This window comes from Capra hircus, chromosome 4 (genome assembly GCF_001704415.2).
Source record: "Capra hircus breed San Clemente chromosome 4, ASM170441v1, whole genome shotgun sequence".
NCBI classification, from domain to species: Eukaryota; Metazoa; Chordata; class Mammalia; order Artiodactyla; family Bovidae; genus Capra; species Capra hircus.
The window spans coordinates 26424587-26445417 of NC_030811.1; the positions used below are offsets into that span (position 1 = coordinate 26424587).

At 40.4% G+C, this 20831-nt stretch overlaps 1 protein-coding gene across 2 annotated transcripts in view; it reads left to right on the plus strand.

Annotated features, from left to right (window-relative positions):
• Window positions 1-20831, plus strand: part of UBE2H (ubiquitin conjugating enzyme E2 H) — a 101043-nt gene that overhangs the window by 29947 nt on the left and 50265 nt on the right. Inside the window, exon 1 of one of the 2 annotated variants that reach the window (XM_005679467.3) lies at window positions 18426-18444. The exons of the other annotated variant lie outside the window; for it this stretch is intronic. The gene's annotated coding sequence lies outside the window, so the exon portion shown is untranslated. Of the gene's footprint in view, window positions 1-18425; window positions 18445-20831 lie in introns of those variants that run through there. 2 annotated transcript variants of the gene reach the window in all.

Sequence of the window (20831 nt, forward strand, 5' to 3'; positions counted from 1 at the left end):
GGATTTCTTGTCTTGTCATTAATAATTGAACTTGGTGTGAAAGACATATTTTAGCTGGATGGACTTACAAGACTGGTAAAGGACAAGGAATTTTTTAAAATTATAGATTATCTTTGCAGTTCCTTTGATCTGTTTCTGTATCTTGAGCTAATGATTGAAAGAAAAATCTGTGGAACTCAGTATTTTTATGGCTTTTGAGATGGGGTGGGGCTTAAAGGGTACTGCGTGTTAGGGTGGGGGGAGTTCTGGGCAGGGCTCGTGGCCCACTCATCATGTGCTTCTGCTCTGGCCACAGGTGCACGCAGACTGTTTTACAAAGAGTTAAAGTTCTGCTTCTAACAGATGCCTTTCCACTGTTTCTTCCTGGTGCTCTGAAAACCATATGTGGGGGGAAGAGAGTCTTGTTCTGTTTAAAGGTTAAGGGCGTTGCCCTCCTGAAAGCACCAGTAGTATTATTTAATATTTATTTTAAGGTTTGAGGCAAGAGATGAAGAAAACTTCTTGACATTTAACAAAATGGAGCCAAGCCATCGTTTGTTGTTTTTTTTGGGGGGGGGTGAGGGTGGGGTGGCAGTGTTTTTTCTATGACTCCTTTAAAGCTATAAAAGTTAATGTCATATCCTCAGGAAAAGATGTTGCCTCCCTTAGAGATCTGTTTTAGGAGGGTTGGAAGCTGACTTGTCATTTGGTAACTTAAAGTGATAAAATGTGGGTTTTTGGTTTGTTTTTGTTTTTTTTTTTTTGAGTGTTTACTACATGTCAGGCATTGTGCCTTTGGCACTTTTGATATCTTAGTCCTCAAAATAACCCCCAGAAGGAAATCCTATTGTCATTTTTCCTGTTACACAGCTGAGAAACCTGAGGTTTAGGCTATAGGCTTCCCTGGTGGCTCAGTGGTGAAGAATCTACGTGCAGTGCGGTAGATGCAGGTTTGATCTTCTGGAGAAGGAAATGGCACCCACGCCAGGGTTCTTGCCTGGAGAATCCCATGGACAGAGGAGCCTGGTGGGCTATAGTCCATGGGGTCTCAAAAGAGTCGGACATGACTTAGCGACTATACCGCTTATGCCAAGTTAAATTGCAGAGCTGGATGATAAACCCAGTCACTCAATTCTGTAGTACCAGTATTACCCCAGACCACATGGAGAAATAGATGGTCTTATTTCCCCGAGGGAGTGGACTCAGAAAAGATAAGTAGTTTACTGTCATGAGGCTGGTGTTGAAACAAGATTTCAAACCAGTTTAAAGGGAACACCCATGTTCTTTCCATTAAGTATATTGTATTACTTCTTAGAGTACATTATAATATCTGATTTACTGAGATCTTTTTATTTCTTGTGTCGGCTGCCCTCAGTTTACACAGAGAGTTGCTTAAAAAGTTCATTTGTGAGATGGTAGTTTGGAACTCAGAGTATGTTGTCTTCTGGCAACAAGCGTACCTGGTTGTCATCCCAAGGCCATAGTCCCTTAGAGCAATCGATACATTTCACCTTCTTATGCCTGTGATACCAACCTGGGTTCTAAGATCTTTGAGTTTCAAGAGAGTAAGAGAAGCAGATAGGTATGTGTTCCTTGTTGTTTCCAGGTTCCGTTTGTCGCTTTGCAGATTTTATCTCCCTTGGTGTGGGTAACCAACTAAAAAGAATGGGTTTTAGGATAAGTCCAGAGCCTCTGAGGTCAGACCTGGTTCTGATTGTGGCTGCACTAGTTACCGGTTCCACCCACTCTCCACTAGGTGACTGAGATGAGGCTTTTAACATTCCTCAGGCTGAGTTTCCTCATCTGTAAGATGGATGGGTACCATCACTGTAGCACTGAAATGAGAGACAAACAGGCACTGAGTGCTCAGCATAATGACTGAATGTGAAAGGTGTTCTGGAAATGATGGCAGTGGTGATGGAGAGGGGGGTGTTTTATTCTGCTTCTGTTACCGTCTCTTCTGTTACCAGAGGTTTTTGTAGCGGTGAATGCTTTCTGGAGTAGACTGTGCTATAACCTCCTGAATTGGATTTAAGGTACAGTTTGGGATTCCGTTTATTTTGTAGTCATGGGAATCAGTAAATTGCTTTGCAGTTTAAATACTGTGTTCTTAAATTATGTGTTGTAAATTTTTATATACTTTAAAACCTTGATTTTAACTGAAAATACATTAGTTGATGAAAGGCTTTGATATTAACAACTTCAATGAGCTTTTTAAGTTTTTGCTGCATTTGAAAACATAATGTACTTTTTTCAAATGGAGAAACTGAGGTAGGAAGTAGGGATGGACTCTTGCTGAAGGGCTATTAACTAAAACAGGGATGGGCCAAATAGTAAATACTCTGTAAAGAATCAAATAGTAAATATTTTAGGCTTTGTCAACCATACAGTCTTTTTTTGCAACTCTGCTCAACTCTGCTGTTGCAGCACAGAAGCCGCCATCAGCTATTTATAAGTGGATAGGCTTGGCATGGTAGAGTCAAATTATATTTGTCATAACAGATGATGGTTCATGGTTTGTGGACACCTGGACTAAACAAAAATGCTTGGTTCAATCTCATTTTAAAGCCTGTCTTGGTCCTACATCTCTCTTTGAAGGTTGATGTAGATTTTTTAAAGGTTGGTTTGCCCGTGGGCTTGATCCTCATTCTTCTTTTCACATAACTTTCCTTACCATAAAATGATTCATATATACACACACATTGGGCTTCTCTGGTGGCTCAGCAGTACAGAATATACCAGTGCAGGAGACATGGGTTCGATCCCTGGGTTGGGAAGATACCCTAAGGAAGAAAGTGGCAACCCACTCCAGTGTTCTTCCCTGGGAAATCCATGCACATGCGCGCACACACCTGCAGCTGAATTGTTTCCCAAACTCTAGATTAGCATAGCTGCCTGCCTTCCAACTTCTCTCCAAGAACAGCTATCCCAACAAGCCCCTTAACATTTCTGGTACTGATTTTAGCACTGTATTCTTCAAAGTCAGACTGTAGTCTTTTTATGTGTGGTCAGTCATCTGTTTCCAAGTGGGAAACCGGAATGTTCCCTTAACTCCTCCCTCATCCTGTTTATTCTGCCCCCCTTGAAACCTTTACTCCCCCGCTTCTCCCATCTGTGCCACCACTGCTGTATTCAGCCTCCCATCACCTCCCTGGACTATGGCAGATCACCTCACTTCAGGGCGCCCTGTGTGTAGCCTCTGTCTCCTTCCGGTCTGCCTTTCATTTTGCTGCTAGAGTGATCCTGTTTCTAGTATTACACCCGATCATACCACTTCCTGCTTAAAAAGCCTCGGTGGTTCTTCAGTCCCTGTGGTCTAAAGCCTGCCCTTGGTGTGAAGGTCATTTCAGTAGAGAGGCATTGCCTTCCTCCTGTGAGAGTCTGAGGTGCAGTGCTGCACCCACTTGGCAGGACACCAGCCTTTGGAGAGGACAGTTACTAGCCTATCTGTGTAGTTCCTTTCTCTTCTTTTGGCTAACTTTGTTTATTCTTTTTTTTTTTCTTTGAATTTTTATTGTAATGACTAATCTTTTTTTTTCCCCCAGGATTTTTTTCCTCGATATTCTCTCAAAAATGATCCAGTGTATGAATTCTTATTACTAAGAAGTCCTTTGCTGTCAATTTGCACTCCTCAAGTCTTGCCTCGTCCTCAAACGCCCCATCTCCATATTTGCCTTAGATGCTTTCCTGCCTTCTGCATTATTTTAATAGCACCCTATGTGTTCCCCTCAGTCAAGCGGTTACCACTTTATAATCAGTTTGTGCTTGTGTATCCAACTCCCACCTCTTTCACGCTGCTCCTTGGAGAATAGATCCTGAATCTTTTATACCTTTGTCCCCCGCTGCTAGAACTGTACCTGGTACACCTGGGCTTGGACATTTTGAAGAATGGTAAATGTTCATTAATAAAGAGGTAGGGACACATGTATGTTTTTCTTTCCTTTTTGGGGAGTTTTTATTTCTACTCTTCTAAGGGAATTAAAAGCCTAAGGAGAGTGTCAAAAGGAAAGTTTTGGCTAGGGTCTGTGGTACAAAGAATGCTCAGTGAACAGGCCTGGGGCTTAGAACCATCCCCTTGTATGCTCTTCGTGGCCTGGCAGCTCACTCCCTAGAGCAGTGGAGCTTCAAGGAGTGTGGGCACACTCTGATGAATCCCTGCCACCCACTGTCCCCACCCAGTTATCAGTAGGGGCAGGGGATGGTAGTATCCTGGTAATTGTTATTTCTCCCACCTGATGTTTTCTCCCTGCTCCTTCCATTTCAGAGTTCTTCATGATGATGATTCTATATCCTACTTCCCTTCTGAGAGAGGGGCTCTAGATACAGTGAGGTTCAAATAATGACGTTAGCATCTTAGTATGGATGCGTGTGTACTTTCTAATAGAAATGTTGGTATAGATGAGGATTAACAATTCAGAGTAAAATAATATACTTCAGAGATGAGTTTCAGCTCAGTTCAGTCGCTCAGTTGTGTCTGACTCTTTGTGACCCCATGGACTGTAGCACGCCAGGCTTCCCTGTCCATCATCGTCTCCCGGAGCTTACTCACTCATGTCCATCAGGTCGGTGATGCCATCCATCCATCTCATCCTCTGTTGTCTCCTTCTCCTCCCACCTTCAATCTTTCCCAGCATCAGGGTCTTTTCCAATGAGTCAGTTCTTTGCATCAGGTGGCCAGAGTATTAGAGTTTCAGCTTCAGCATCAGTCCTTTCAATGAATATTCAGGACTGGTTTCCTTTAAGATGGACTGGTTGGATCTCCTTGCAATCCATGAGACTCTCAAGAGTCTTCTCCAACACCACAGTTCAAAAGTATCAATTGTTGTATGGAGAAAAGGGAACCCTCTTACACTGTTGGTGGGAATGCAAACTAGTACAGCCACTATGGAGAACAGTGTGGAGATTCCTTAAAAAACTGGAAATAGAACTGCCATATGACCCAGCAATCCCACTGCTGGGCATACACATTGAGGAAGCCAGAATCGAAAGAGACACATGTACCCCAGTGTTCATCACAGCACTGTTTATAATAGCCAGGACATGGAAACAACCTAGATGTCCATCAGCAGACGAATGGATGAGAAAGCTGTGGTACATATACACAATGGAATATTACTCAGCCATTAAAAAGGATACATCTGAATCAGTTCTAATGAGGTGGATGAAACTGGAGCCTATTACATGGAGTGAAGTAAGCCAGAAGGAAAAACACCCCACAGTATACTAACGCATATATATGGAATTTAGAAAGAAGGTAACGATAACCTTGTATGCAAGACAGAGATGTAGTGAACAATCTTTTGGACTCTGTGGGAGAGGGCAAGGGTGGGATGATTTGGGAGAATGGCATTGAAACATGTGAATTATCATATGTGAAACGAATCGCCAGTCCAGGTTCAATGCATGATACAGGTGCTCGGGGCTGGTGCACTGGGATGACCCAGAGAGATGGGAAGGGGAGGGAGGAGGGAGTGGGGTTCAGGAGGGGGAACACATGTACACCCATGGCGGATTCAAGTCAATGTATGGCAAAACCAATACAATATTGTAAAGTAAACAATTTTAAAAATAAAGATAAAAACAAAAAATAAACAAAAAAAGCATCAATTCTTTAATGCTCAGCTTTCTTTATAGTCCAGCGCTCACATCTGTACATGATTACCCATAGCTTTGACTAAATGGACCTTTGTTGGCAAAATAACGTCGCTGCTTTTTAATATGCTGTCTAGATTGGTCATAGCTTTTCTTCCAAGGAGCAAGCATCTTTTCAGTTTCATGGCTGCAGTCACCATCTGCAGTGATTTTGGAGCCCAAGAAAATAAAGATGAGTTTAATTGGCTTTTATTTGTGAGACATTAACATTCTGAGTTTTAAGTAATGAACTAAAGAACTTTTGAAACAAAACTTGTCTGTTCGCTAAGGGCTTGCCTGCTGTGGTGGACATCATCCTTTGTCCTTTGTTGTACTCCACCTCTTTGTGGACCCTGATTGCTTAGCTTTGCAGGTGACCTAGGGGCTCTATGGGGCTTCCCTTATTGCTCAGTTGGTAAAGAATCTGCCTGCAATGCAGGAGACCCCAGTTTGATTCGTGGGTCGGGAAGATCTGCTGGAGAAGGGATCGGCTACCCACTCCAGTATTCTTGGGCTTCCCTTGTGGCTCAGCTGGTGAAGAATCCGTCTGCAATTCGGGAGACCTGGGTTGGGAAGATCCCCTGAAGAAGGGAAAGGCTGCCCACTCCAATATTCCGGCCTGGAGAATACCATGGACTGTATAGTCCATGGGGTTGCAAAGAGTCAGACACGACTGAACGACTTTCACTTTCACTAGGGGCTCTATAGAAAGGCAGCCTTTCTTGGGAGGAGCTCCAGGTTGGCCCCTGGAAGGTGGGTTGGAAAATAGGAAGGAGGTGCATGTTTGTACTTTCTGCAGTTAAATCAGAAAGGTTCAAACAATTATTTGCTGTCATATTTAGAGTACACTTTGCTCATTTTGAATGTGAGCCTATGCAGATAGTTAGCTGGAGCCTCTAAAGAAAAAAATCTCTTTATTCCTAAGTGACTGCTCAGTAATCTACATAACAAATGAGCCATTTTGCTTCAGAGATGTGAAATAGGCATCTATAAGTGAATAGTTTTTGAAACTAAAGTTGTTAAGACAAAGTTCATCTTTTCACAGTAGGGTTTCCCCAGAAAACCCTCTGAACTCTATTGAAATGCAACTAGTTTGAACTTGGAAAGCATATTCCAATAATAGGCCCATGCAATTAGCCTCTACTATATTGGAGTGAATGCTGGAATTTTTTGTGTATTATCATCATCAATTGGTGTTAGTCCCAGGGCAACCACATAATAGCTATAAAACCTTGATTGAGAGATGCAGACAAAGGTTTCTGTCTTACTCATAGGCATGCTTTAGTTCTTGAAACTAAATAAATGTTAGGCTCTTAAAATCTTAATACTTTTTTGGTAACCATCTGTCGATGGTGAGATTAAGAAATGGTGCTTCAGAACAATGTGATTATTTTGAATTAGACAAAAGTGTCGAGGGACTCTTCATTTAGCGCCATATTCATAGGAGACCTTGTGTAGAATTGACACAGTGGTGTGCTGGTGAATGCTGAACCACCACCCATGGGGGGATAAAGCCCTTATTTGTAGCAGTTACTGATTTTTGAGGTCTAAGTACTCCACCATGCCTGATTTTAGACTACAGATGGGAGGTCACTGAACTTGGGAAGAGATGCATGTGATCAGCAGGCTTCAGCACACTGCTGAATTCACCTCAGTCACTAAACCTTTGGAGTTTTATAGCCTGTACTTTTAATGCTTGTCTCATTCCTGACTTGGCGATTGTCCTTTGCTTTCCAAAAATTAGCATTCGGGATGTATAATGTATTAATAAATACAATAAAATTTGGCAATTTCAAGTGTAGATTTGGTGAGTTTTGACAAATGTATAGCTAGCGAGCTGGTGAATTCAGTCAGTCGTGTCCGACTCTTTGTGACCCTGTGGACTGTAGCCTACCAGGCTCCTCAGTCCATGGAATTTTTCAAGCAAGAGTTCTGGAGTGGGTTGCCATAATATATAACACCACAATCTTGTTACCTTCTGCCTCTTCTGCATGCAGTTGCCAGATTGATTTTTCCAAAAATCTTGCTTTGCATCCACCACCCTGATTTTTCCAGAAATCTTGCTCTGCATCCACCACCCATCTGTGCATAAAACCACTGGCCATATATTGTCCATAGGATGAAGGACAGAACTCCATGGCCTTGTGCTCAGCTGTCTTGCCGCTCGGTGGCTTCTCCGGCCTTGGTTATTACGGCTCAACTACATGAATCTCTTATTCAAAAAAAAAACAGAACCAAACAAAACCTGTTCAGCTGATTCCTGGCACAGTTCCTGCATCCATCCCGTTGCTTATATCTGTACTCTGCTTGTAGCACTGCTGTAACTTCACTTTGCCTCTTTTCTTGACTGTCTTGCCTTTCCGTAAATCTGGCTTAGTCCCCATTTACTTCTTGCACAATCAGGTCTTGAGTAATTATGCCCTCATCTGACTGAGTGTACTGCTGTTCGGCCTTTTAACTTTGCAGTCTATATTGAAATCTCAGGTTTTTTATGGAGTAATTTGGTCTTGTCTAGCAAACTTGTTAACTGCAATAGGGTAGAAAATGTTGTACAGCTCAAATTTCATCACATGGCTTTGCTTAAAAAAAAAAAAAAGACAATAAATTGTTCTTGTTGACAGTAAAATTTTCAGTGGCTCTTCAAAATCAGTCACCAGCTCAGTGACACTGTTGGGGTGAATAGTACTGTGCTGTATTATAGATCTCTTAGGGGATGAAAGTTTGATTGTCACAGTGAAAAAAATGTATAAATGGACAGTCAAGTTTCTCCAAACCAGTGTTAGTCATTAAGATGCACATTGGCGCTTTTATCTCTGCCTCACACATTCATCCAAAGGTGGTTAGCATCATGGACTTTGAACTCTTGGCAAGACTTAACCATTTAAAGTAGGTCCCAAAAGAAAAGCCTTTGTTCCTTTCAACCAGCCTTATTTCACTTTTTCAAGTCCTAGTAAGAAGTCAGTAGGGTGTATCTCATTGATTTCCTTCCTGTTCAGGAAGCCATATTATGGTATTCTGAAAGAACTTTTGTGTCTTTTTTAGCGACTTTACTATAAGCAATTTGTTTTACTTTCTCTGTTTAAAAAAAAAAAAAAATTGAAGATGTGCTTGTTGAAATCTGTCATTGAAAGATAACCTAACAAATATTTAGGACAATTATAGGTGCCTTTCTCCGTTTCACAGCCTACCTTGCAGATATCTTTTCTTCCATCCTTTAAATAATGGATGTATTCAGGTTCCTCATCTTTTGGTAGTTGGCATGCCTTTCTTGGGTCCTTTCATCTATGATTGCTCAAATACAAATGTCTCCAAATTTAAAAAATTTCGTGTCTCTGGAGTTCCAGTCTTGGATAGCCGAATGCCTACTGGACATCTCCAGTTACCTACCCTTCAGAGACTACAGATTCAACATGTCCTCAGTGGTACATCGTCTGTAAGTCTTATGCCCACTCTCATGCTGTTGCTTTCTTGCTGAATGGTATCAACCATCCCCAGATAACTGAAGCCTAAAACCTTGGACTCATCCTTGGCATGTCCCTTTTCCCTCACCTTCCCTATCAGTCAGATCCACCTCAAACATTTTCCTTAAATCCTTTTCCTTAACTCTGTTTGAAGATAGGCTAACCTCATGCTTTGTTGGGAGAGTTTTTAATTGGGGGGTGAACTAAGAGCAGATCCATTTCCCTGGCCTCAGACTAACCAAACTTGTGAGTCTGAAATTGGAAAGCTAGTATATAATTTTCAGTGTATTCTCTCCTAGACATAGCTAGAAGCCCATACCATAATTAGAATGTTATCTGAGAAGGAATCAGAACAAAAGTGATGCGATAAATCAAGTATTTAATGGCTTGTCATGATCAAATGATGCTACCGTCCGTCTCATAACAAACAGGGAGATCCTTTGTGACCAAAAAACTCATCCGTGAGCAAAAGGTCCTCCTCTCCTGCCCACTTAGTTCAGTGGTCACTGCCAGCCTTTCCCTTTTCCATTGTTCTTCAGTGCTTGCAGAGCAGACCCTTGTTGTTAAATACCTTGTTTCTTTCTTTCTTTTTTAAAAAAAATTTACTTATTTATTTGGCCTTGCTGGGTCTTAGTTGCAGCATGTGAGAGATCTAGTTCCTAGACTAGTGGTTGAACTGGGCCCCCCAGCATTGGGAGCGAGGAGTTTTAGCCACCGGACCCCCAGGGAAGTCACTGAATGTTTCTTTACATATATAAGTACGTTCTTTCTGGCTCTGCTTGAATCTTGTTTGCAGCAAACCAGGCTTTCTGTTTTAGATGGCTTGTGCCTCTCTCTCATTAGCCATTATATGTTGATCTTGAGTTGAACTTTGAGGGCCTTCTTATTTCTTACGTTGAGAGAAAACTTCATTGTAGCTGCCAAAAGAAAAGGCCCATCTCCCCTAGGGTTCAGCTGGCATCATTGCCTCCTGAAAACACCCTCTCCATTCCCCACCCTCCTGACTTTAGAGCATCCTCTGTACTCCTCTGTAGCACTTCTGGGTAACCCTTAGCATAACACTCACTTATTTCACTGTTTGGCAGTTGGTTGCCTATTTCCCCACAAGAACTTGAGCTCTCTGAGAGCATATCCCACTCTGTAGCCATGGTGCCTGGCACTCACTTTATTTACTTTAACCAGTGTTTATTGAGCACCCACCATACTCCAGACAAAGAATAAGTCAGATACTAGGTTCCCTGCCATCTTGGAACTTACATTTTCTGGAGGTTAGGGAGAATGAGATTAGACAAAATAGTACTATAGTAAGACCTAGAAGGAGACAGACCTTAGGCTGAAGTAAAGAATAGTTGGGGGTCTGTTGGAGTATATACTCCAAGTGATGAGAAAGATTAGTGAGGAAGTGGCATTTAAGACACAACATAAAGGATAAGAAGAAGCAAGCTATCTGTAGAAACAGGGAAGGCAAGGCTAGCCAGAAGCAGCCATTGCAGAGGCGCCGAGAAGGGCAAGAGCTTGTATTGCAGGGAAATGAAAGACCAGTATAGCTCGAAAGGGAGGCAGAGTAGGGCATGAATGTGTCGGTTATGTTATGGGTTCAGATGAGTAAAATAAGACAACGGTTGATACGGTGATTCACACAGGTTAAGATTTGTTTGCAACTGGATTCATGATTATTTGTTAGAACTTGTGATTCTAGATGTTCTTTTTGTGTATTCTTTTCTGGGAAGATAATTTTCACAACTAATGATTGGAAGAGAACTGAGAATTTCAGTCTTATGTGTGAAACATAGCTAACAATTGGCCAGACACTCATAAGAAGTTCCTTTTTATGCCTAAATTTATCTCCCTAGGAACCTGTAATACAGCCAGTTTAGCCTTCTGTATCATTGAGAATTTTTCACTTTGTGTTACTGACCATCATTATTTTCTGCTGGTCCAACTACTATTTCAGCACCAAGTCTTCTCTCCCCTCACATATAATTTGTCATAAAGTTCATTCAGCTCTTAGTAATCTCTTAGAAACTGGCTTCCTCTCTGTCTTCCTGCTCCCTGTCAGCTCCTCCCTGTTGTTGCTGATCAGATCCCAGCTGGCCTTCCCATCACTGGCTCCCAGACAGCTCTGCAGCCTCGCTGGAGTTAATCTTCCTAAATCAAGACAAGACCGAGCATATTCCACCCTTCTCCAAAAGCTCTGGTCTATATAGACAGTGTTGAGTGGCTAAGGGTACTGACTTGAACTAGGCTGCCTGGGTTTCAGCCCCAGCTCTACAACTTGCTGGCTGTGTGAGCCTGAGAGGGTTACTTAGCCTGTCTTTGTAATAACAACTTGTCTCCCTGGGCTGTTGTGATTGTTGTAAGTCAGTACAAAAGGCTTAGAATGGTGCTCAGGGCGTTGTTAAGTGTTGCAAGGGCTAGCTGTTAATATTTGTGACTGAAGGCGAAGTAGCAATTTCTTAAATTGGGGAGGGGCTGCACCGGCATAGAAATTGGGCTGAATGCTATCTTTGGAACAAATTATAGGTTAATTATCCCCTCATTAGCAATTGCTAACATCAATATTATTAAGGACCTAGGCATATTAAAGGTAAAAAGTCATTATGTGCTTAACTCTTCTCAAGATTGAAGAACTGTAATTTCAGCTTTGTAGGTTAGTAACTAAGGTAGATTAGATGAATAGATGTACCTTGTTAAATCTGAGGTTACTGTCTTGGAAGTATTCATGATAATAGGAAATACTGAGCCTTAACCTTAATCCTACAATATATTTACTGTTGCCTCCTTTGTGCATTGAGGGAAATGAAGGCATGGAGAGATTAAGTGGCCTGCCCAAGACCCATGTGGCATCTTGAGATTCACACTAATGAGCCCACTCTCTAACCACTAGAATTCCAGACAGTATTATTGTGAGATCTCCATTCCTGGAAAAGAGCCCTATTCCTTTGGGGAACCGGAACTCTGCAACCCAGGGATGTGGTGAAACTGAGTGGCAGGGATTGGTACGAATTCTCTGCCATCCTGTCAGTCTCCAGCCCGTGCCTATGCAGCCCTGGATTTTACTGTCTGAATAATGCCGATGCTGAATATTGTCTCTTGCTGTTAAAGTGATCGTAGTGGTTTTAACAGAAAAATTGTTCATTACACTCAGCAGAGTAGTCAGGTATTGATCCCTGGGCAGCTTCCTTTCTGTCAGCTGGGATATTCATGAGTCACCTTCCTTGGCTGTCTAGCCAGGGTATACTTGGGGAACATATGCCACCTGATCAAGCCTGAAGAGTGGGGAAGGTAAGTTTTTGAGGGAAGACATTCAAATGCAGATACTCAGATACTCACCTTGATGGGTTTAAGCATCAAGAGACAGTCTGTCACAGTTGAAGGACAAATAATGTTAGATACATTTATTTCTTTGTTTGCTTAGTGTTTTTAGGGTGGTGATTATTTCTTTGGGAAAAAAAAAATCCTGAAAAGGAAAAATCTTATAGTACTGTGTGGCTTCAGTTCAGTTCAGTTGCTCAGTCATGTTCGACTCTGCGGCCCCATGAACCTCAGCACACCAGGCCTCCCTGTCATTAACCAACTCCTGGAGTCCACCCAAACCCATGTCCATCAAGTCGGTGATGCCATCCAACCATCTCATCCTCTGTCGTCCCCTTCTCCTCCTGCCCTCAATCTTTCCCAGCATCAGGGTCTTTTCAAATGAGTCAGCTCTTCGCATCAGGTGGCCAAAGTATTGGAGTTTCAGCTTCAACATCAGTCCTTCCAATGAACACCCAGGACTGATCTCCTTTAGGATGGACTGGTTGGATCTCCTTGCAGTCCAAGGGACTCTCAAGAGTCTTCTCCAACAAAAGCAACAATTCTTCGGTGCTCAGCTTTCTTTATAGTCCAACTCTCACATCCATACATGACTACTGGAAAAACCATAGCCTTGACTAGATGGACCTTGGTTGGCAAAGTAATGTCTCTGCTTTTTAATATGCTATCTAGGTTGGTCATAACTTTCCTTCCAAAGAGTAAGCTTCTTTTAATTTCATGGCTGCAATCACCAACTGCAGTGATTTTGGAGCCCCAAAAAGTAAAGTCTGACACTGTTTCCACTGTTTCCCCATCTATTTGCCATGAAGTGATGGGACCAGATGCCATGATCTTAGTTTTCTGAATGTTGAGCTTTAAGCCAACTTTTTCACTCTCCTCTTTCACTTTCACCAAGAAGCTCTTTAGTTCTTCTTCACTTTCTGCCATAAGGGTGGTGTCACCTGCATATCTGAGGTTATTGATATTTGGCTTAGCAGTGAATAATACTTATATGCCCATTATTACGAGATCTTTCTTTTGTTTTCTGTAGTCAGGGGTAAACTGTGTCTTTTAGTAAGTTGGAGACTAACAGTTCTTTAAATGTTGAATATCTGTTGTTGAGGGATTCAGTTCTATAATTCTTTAGTTGATAATTCATTATTTTGTATGCTGTAACAGCAAAAGTAGTTTGGTCTAAGGGGAACTATTTAAAATATCAGAAGCACCCAAGAAATAAGTTAACATTCTACTTGAGGGGATAAGTAAAAATATAAATGATTTAAGTATTTACAGAAATAAGTAAGATATAAGTCGTTTAACTGAGTGATGATGTCAGACTAAACTTGCCTTGTTTTCAGCTTTTTTTGTCCAACATGGTGGATCCTTTTCCTCTGGGTGACCCAGCCAGGGCCGCACAGAGAAAGAGCACTGGCCAATTTGAAGGGAGATGGCAATTGGGATAGTTTTAAAGATTAGCTTTGTTTCACTTTAAAAGCTTGAGTGCCAATTCTGGTGAGAGTATCAGGAAAACAGGTTGGCTTATATGACAGTGTTATAAAATGATTGTATGCAACCTTCCTTGAAGGACATTTAGGCACCATCAAAAGTACAGCAAGATTCATGTACTGAGATGTTCATTATAACATTGCAATAACAAAATACTAGCAACAACCTACTGTTCACTAATGGATGCTTAGTTATTTAATTTATAGTACAGGGATATTTCACAGGCATTTTTCTAAGAGACCTTAGGTCTGTATGTACTAATAAAGATGTTCCCTGTGTATAACCCAAAGAAGGTGTTTACAGAAGAGTTTACACCTGTGTGTCTGGGTGTACATGATGATGTTAATGTGTGTATATACACACATTAATATAAGCGTTAATATAAACAGTAGTAATATCTGGGCAAGTGGGATTAGAGAGAGGAATGGGAACGCTGCTTTATGCCCCCCGTCACATTTTAAAAGACAATTTTTTAAAAGCCTAAAACTCAGTGCTCCACCATAAGAGATTATTTAGTCATACCGTAAGGTGTTCTCAGAGCTGCACTCTGCCCTGTGATTGTGGGCCCAGAAACTGTCTCGCTCAGTGGCATCTGAGCCTATCAATCTTCCTTGTTCCCGTGGTATAAACACGGGAGCGGGAAACCTAATAGTTTTGTCACCTTTTCAGTACCAGGTTTTCTTACTATATATACACCCACTGTTGTGTATGTCTGGGTTTATTTTTTCTTGTTTTGCTAAATAACTTTATTTTTTTTCCATATTGTTTAATTATTCAGGAAGTAATCCTTGTGAGAACCTTGATTTTTTAAAATTTCCTAGCAATAACTCATAGCAATACAGCCTTTATTCTATTTACTGTGTGTATATATTTAAATGTCAAACTTCTGTTTAAATTATTATTAAGCTAGCTTCCATATCACTTACTTATCATTCCCATGTCTCTTCATTGTACCCAACAACCCATTTCTTATTATGCACTAATCATTTCTGTTGGTCTCAAGCTAGCAAGCTCACTAGCATGGGAGGAAAGCTTCCTTTCTCAGCTCTGTCACCTGTTACTTATATGCTGCTTTAAATAGCTGCAGCCTCCCTTGTGGTTGTATCGTATTGCATACCTAGTTTACAGTTCAGTTTCACCTCACATCTCTTGACTTTCCAGGGTTTTCTACTGTTCAATCATATTGGGGTTATTTTCTTATGATAGGTTTTTTCTCTAAAAGCTGTTCCCCCCAACCCACCCCCACCACCATTTTAAAGTTTCTTTTGCTTATTTTCAGTATGGACTTCTTTTTAAAGCAACAGTCCAGTTTCTGTTGAAATTTTTTATCTGAGTTTTTTTATTCTAATTATGTATAAAGGTAATAAATGAAGGCAGCTTGTAACAGCTACTTGATCATATCAAATAGGACATTTGCCTACTCAATACCTTTTTATATACTATAGTTTTTAAGCAGAATTTCAGTCGAGAAGACAATGCTATTTTCTATATCACTTTAGATTACTTTTTAATCCTTTTCTTCCCCCATACTTTATCCAGGCCTTTATTAAATTTCCAACAGAGCTATTACCTCTCATAAGTCTTCCAAATGGGTAATGGAGACTGGGCTCCACTGAATGAAGGCACATTCATTTGTTTTGGAATGCAGAGTTCTCTACATGGTGGATTGCGCTTTAATTTAGCGTCCTGCCCAGTGTATTTATCTGTAGTTCTGCCTTTTTCAGTGTAAAGTCTTGACAATGGTCTTGAACCTGTTACTTATTCCTTTGTACATATATTGCTTTAAAAAGCCTGAGTCTGTGCTGCTCACTTCCAACTTATAATTTTTATGAAATCAAGGTTGTTGTTAACACTTGACACCCGCTTTGCCCAGTGAATGTGGTGGAGAAGTAAAGGGAATGGCAGGTATTGGTCATTCATGATCTGGGAAAGAACCATGGGGTGAGGAGGCCCTGAGACCAGGGCTATGGAGCAGTGATTTGTAAGAGCAGGCCAGTTGTTATCTTCCCCTCTTTCATCTGGGTTTACAGGCATTTGTTTTCATTTTAAAGAGCTTGCTTTAAGAAATTTTCCTTGAGATTATTGAAGTCATAAAATTATGATGGGGAAAAACTGGTCTCCAGAGACACAAGCTCGTAATTAGCCAGTGCCGAGAGAGAAGGAAGAGCCATGGCCTGGGTTGCACATCTAGGTCTTTCCATCTGTGGCTCCATGACCTCAAGATGTGTTGACTGTTCTTTTTTCATTTTAAGAGGATGACTGACTGTACATTGATACCTAAGATCATCTTCTCATTTCTGTGATCCGTTGTTTTTCACTTGTCCATAATCTTCATCTCCTGAATGGGTACCACTGCTCAGTACTTATTAATTTTTGCACATCACTTTGCAGTTGTAATATACTATATGTCACTTGTAGAGTGCAGAGAAAATATTTCCTTTAAAATGTCACTGCTTACTGTGAATGAATATGCCTTGATTATCAAACACATAACTTAATTTTATTTTCATTGATTGGCATTGTAGCTATGTGTCAGTTGTTAGGGTAAAAACTGCTCTGCTGCATTTAAAACCAACAGAGGAAGTAGGTTGTCAAGGATTTTCTGAGAAGAGAAGAATGCTGAAAGTATGAATACAAATACACTGCATAGATATGCCGTAAATCCGTGTTAGCTTCTCACTGAGAAGTTGCTTCATGATGTGCATTGCCCTGCACTGTGGATGGCTTGGTGAAGTAGCGTGCATCATAGAAGAGAGGGCAGAGTGTGTTTTAAATAGATGTTTTCATTAAGATTTTGCAGATGACCACTCATGTTTCTTGATCATCTCTGGGGAAATCATACATTGCCTGTGACCCTGACGTTTTCAGGTACTGCTGTCGTCTGTCAGGCCAAGATTCCCGTGTTTCTTTTCCGGCCTGCTGTGATTAGGTAGTATGCCTTTGGAATGACAGGGTTCTTTCTGTTTGCTTCCGTGGCGTGTGGAGCATGGTTTCATGTACCTCCATACTGAGGACAAGAGAACTGGAGATTGTAATTAAGTACTGGTATCTTTCAGTGCCTGCCAAGCAGGAGATGTGGGTTCAATCCTTGGGTCGGGAAGATCCCCTGGAGAAGGAAATGGCAACCCACTCCAGTATTCTTGGCTGGGAAATCCCATGGACAGAGGAGCCTGCCGGGCTACAGTCCATGGGGTCAAAGATTCAGATACAACTTAGTGACTAAACTACAACAATAGCAATCTTTCAATGTGTCCTATCTCTAAAATTTTTCCCAGATTTTTTTTTTTTTTACCAATTGATCTAAATCATTTGTTTTGATTTCATTGTGGACTTGATGTCACAGGAATGTTCTGTGACTTGAGAATCTTGCCAGTCTTTTACTTTTTTTCTCTGCAGTTCAAAGGTGTATTCCAAGTTTGCAGATTTAAATTGGACATTTGACCAGTTGATTTAGTTCTTTGACAGTGAGTGTCACCTTTTCACAGAAGTAGAGTGTAGTTAAATATATATATAGTCTTCTGATTTAAAAAAAAAATGATAAGTATTGGATATTAAAAGAAATAATTTCATTAAGATGTTCAGGTGTACACAAAACTAAGGGTTTAATTTGCTAATGCCCATTACCCAAATTGAAATTTTGTTAATTATCAGTATTTTCTCCCACATCTGTTTTTCTTCTTTCTGAAATATTTTAGGGCAAATCCCAGACATTGTTACCTGTATCTATCAGTAGGCCCCTCTTAAAAATACTAATATTTTCTTAAATAACCGTAAGAACATTATCACACTAGGACAGTGATTTATTTTTAACATGCTGTGAATCAAGCTGTAACAAACCAAACTATGAAAAATTTTGTGAGTTATTTAAGAGTAATATACTATTAGGCAATACATTATTATTTTGTGTACATGGATTTATACATTTTTAGTTAATAATGAACAATGTGTTGTTGCCATAAAATAGCAAAGCATCAAAATTTGTATATTAAAGTGCTGTTGCAATTTTATCAGTAGCCTTCTAAATATTTTTAGGTGGTTAACCTGAATTTGCACTTTTTAGAAAAGTTTCTAAAGCTTTTTAGAAAATGTAAATCTTATTTCTGTTTTGACTATATTTTCTTGGTCTCAAGATGGTATCATTGTTTTTCCATATTTCCCTTTGCTTTCTCTCATTTCTGCATCTGGGTCATCTCTGACTATTTGACTTTGTAAATCTACTGTATAAAAAATTTTGTGGAGTTGGAGTGGGGCTTAGATTTCTTATATGTCTTTCTGATACACTTCCTTTTTCTAAAACCCTCCTCAAAAAAATTATTTTCCATAACATATGACTCTTAATTTTTCTTTTGAGTTTTTGTCTTTATTGTTTGGGAACCTAGTCCATTCTAAAGGAGATCAGTCCTGGGTGTTCTTTGGAAGGAATGATGCTAAAGCTGAAACTCCAGTACTTTGGCCACTTCATGAGAAGAGTTGACTCATTGGAAAAGACTCTGTGCTGGGAGGGATCGGGGGCAGGAGGAGAAGGGGACGACCGAGGATGAGATGGCTGGATGGCATCACTGACTCGATGAACGTGAGTCTGAGTGAACTCTGGGAGTTGGTGATGGACAGGGAGGCCTGGCGTGCTGCAGTTCATGGGTTCGCAAAGAGTTGGACATGACTAAGCGGCTGAACTGAGCTGAGTAGCAGAATGATGCTTCTAGGGAAGAGCTAAGTTATAATGATTTTCCCATTTAAAAAAATAACATTTACTTAGGTCTTGCCAGTGTTTGCTTTGGTGTCTGACATGGAAGCTTTAAGTAAAAGCATAAACTTGAGAAGAAAAAATTACCGACACACAGAAAAACTCCAAAGGATAGTGTAATTTATAGACTGCTGGGTGGTAATGAACATGCTTGGTTTTTAACTTAATTTTTGGACTATCTTTGTGAAATTTAAGAAATCATGCATGCTACTTTTTACCACTTAGATAATGAGGCTTTCAGTGTTCCGTATATCATAGTAAGTTGTCAAATTTTTTGCTCTACTTACTTCCAGACAGTGCATATTTACTTTGAAGAAGGTGTTTTTATTTTATTTTTTTTAATTTTGGCTGTACCATGTGCCTTGTAGGCTCTTAGTTCCCCAACCAGGGGATCAAACTTGTGTCCCCTGCACAGGAAACACCAAGACCTAACCGCTGGGCTGCCAGGGAATTCCCTGAAGAGACTATTTTAAAATAAGCCATGTCCCCTCTTATACCACACATTGGGCTTCCCAAGTGGCACTAATGGTAAACAACCCACCTGTCAATGCAGGAGACACAAGAGATGTGGGTTCGATCCCTGAATTGAGAAGATCTCCTGGAGAAAGGAATGGCAACCCACTCCAGCATTCTTGCCTGTAAAATCCCGTGGGCTGAGGAGCCTAGTGGGCTCCAGTCCATGGGGTTGTAAAGAGTCAGACACAACTGAGCACACGCTTCCCTCCAGAGTTGTTTGGCTTGCTTTAAACCTGAAAACATACAGCTAAAAATCATGTATTGGAGAATATCTTACTTAGAATTACTTACCCTGTTTAAAAAAAAAAAATTTCATGAACTTTGGTTCTGATTTTTGTAACCTATCATAGATCCATCTTAAGGAATGGTAGCCCAGTGACAGTTCTCAAACGTGGCTAAAGAAGGAAGAGAAACTAGGAAAAGAACATGCCAATCTCTTCAGCCTAAGAGTATGGGAAATTTCTATTTCAGGAAAGAAGTATATTTCTTAAAGGGCATCATTGTATTTTGTAGTACTGTATAGCAGCAGTCCTGCCTTTCCATAGCAAACCATCTCTCTCTCTCTCTCTCTCTCTCTCTCTCTCTCTTTCTTTCTCTACCTAGCTGCACTCTTTCTACTCTAAACTCTAATACACTTTATGCAAACTTTTTTTGCATTTACTTATACAGATCTTACGTTCTTTTGCTAAAATTTAAGCTTCTTGAAGGCAGATTCAGTTTCAGAGTGGTTTTTGTTTGCCTTGTAGTATGTGTGTGGGAAATGTGTAGCATAACTTTCAGTAGAAATTTAAGCCTGTGATCTTTGTGAATTTAATAGATGCTAACATTATACTCCCCATAGCCCAGCTTATAGATTTCTATTAAGTCATGTAGAAAGCATAAATATTTCATGGGGGGTGGGAAATACAAGGAATAAAACTGCTGAGCTTAAGAGATAAGGCACAAATATATTGTTTTGGTGATTCCTCTTGACATTGTATTACACACTGTATTATACATTGTGTGTGTATATTTCCCTCTTACTACCTTTCATCTTTTTTGCCCTATGCTTGTTCTCAGTAGCTTTTATTTCTGCTATTTTTATTATTTCTCCTTTGAATAGAAGTCTCCCTTCCTCTTAATACAAAGAACACAAACATTAAAAAACTTTAAAAAAAAATTAAAACTTTCATCTCAACAAGGAGCCTTTGATATTACACATGACCAGTTTTTTTCTTATAATTTAAGCAAAGCCATGTCTGCAATTATTTTGCCCAGAGGCTATTTGTCATGAATATGCAAAAGCCATGCTCATCGTCCTTCATTGCAGTTAGATTTTTCTTAGACATCCTTTTGAATCCACTTAAATTTGATTCTTCTAGAATTTGTCTATCTTGGCACAGTATTTTTCTCTTTCACTATGAAGTCCTTCTTTTCTTAAGTACTAGATCACTTGCTAAATTTTTTGTTTTTGGGCCACACCACACGGCACTCAGGATCTTAGTTCCTTGACCTGGGATCCAGCCTGTGCTCCCTGCAATGGAAGCATGGAAGCCTAACCACTGGGCTACCAGGGACCTGGACTACCACTGGACCTGATCATTTGCTAATTTTTTTCTTCCTCAAACTAAATATTGGACCTCAGGAAAATGTTGAATTATTTTGTAAGCCCTTAAGAGAGCTACAGTAGCTAAGTTCTTCTAAATTGTCGTGCGTGTTAA